The sequence below is a fragment of the Podarcis cretensis genome, assembly GCF_951804945.1.
Source record: "Podarcis cretensis genome assembly, chromosome: 8".
Taxonomy (NCBI): Eukaryota; Metazoa; Chordata; class Lepidosauria; order Squamata; family Lacertidae; genus Podarcis; species Podarcis cretensis.
The window spans coordinates 30,469,721-30,470,738 of NC_137177.1; positions in this window are offsets into that span (position 1 = coordinate 30,469,721).

Here is a 1,018-nt window from a genome sequence, read left to right on the forward strand (position 1 = left end):
GGGCGGGAGCGGGAGGAGGCGGGGAGAAGAGCAGCCACGCCTCTCTAGTTCGGGTCGGACTGGAGGGAGGCTGGCGATTGGGCAAGACGCGGTGAACGAAAAGGAGCGGGACAAGACATGGGGCGTGGCTTTCTGGAGAGGGAGGTTCCCGCGAGGGAAGGGGCGGGCTTTGAAATTATGATGGACAGTAAGCAAGGGAGGGGTGAAGGGAGGAGTAGGCATAGCAGGGTAGGCAGAAATTTAGGTGGCGCAGCCTTCCCTGACTCAGAGACGGAAAGAGCTTTACCTGTTGGATTTCTGCCAGCCAGGCACGCGCTAGCCGTCTGTGTGTGTTTTGCAGGCTTGGGGTGTGAAATAAAACTGATGTAAACGATAATAAAAATCATGCTTTAAAAATGCTGAAACATTTGAAGCAAAAGTTGAAAGCAAAAATACTTAATTCCTTGGGGAACTCTGGTAAGACATCCTCTTTCAGAATCTATTTTATCATTTTTTAAAAAAAAAAATCCTCTCAGGATTATCGTGAGGATAAGCAATATAAAACGCACTTTATGGGTTTAGAACCTGATCCTCTAAACAGGTTTATTCAGTAGAATCACTCAGGTCCCATTGACATCAGATCTGTGTAAGACTGTAGAATCTGGTAGCAGATTGAGGTTTACAGTGGTACCTCGGGTTACATATGCTTCAGGTTACATACGCTTCAGGTTACAGACTCCACTAACCCAGAAATAGTGCTTCAGGTTAAGAACATTGCTTCAGAGTAAGAACAGAAATCATGCTCCGGCGGCGTGGTGGCAGCAGGAGGCCCCATTAGCTAAAGTGGTGCTTCAGGTTAAGAACAGTTTCAGGTTAAGAACGGACCTCCGGAACGAATTAAGTACTTAACCCGAGGTACCACTGTACTTCTGTTCTGGGAAATGCCTCCCTTTATTCTTTCAACCCCACTTAGCCTATGCCATCCATAAAGCTGAATGCTTCAGGGATGGGCTCTAGCTATTGATTGCTTAGTGTAGCC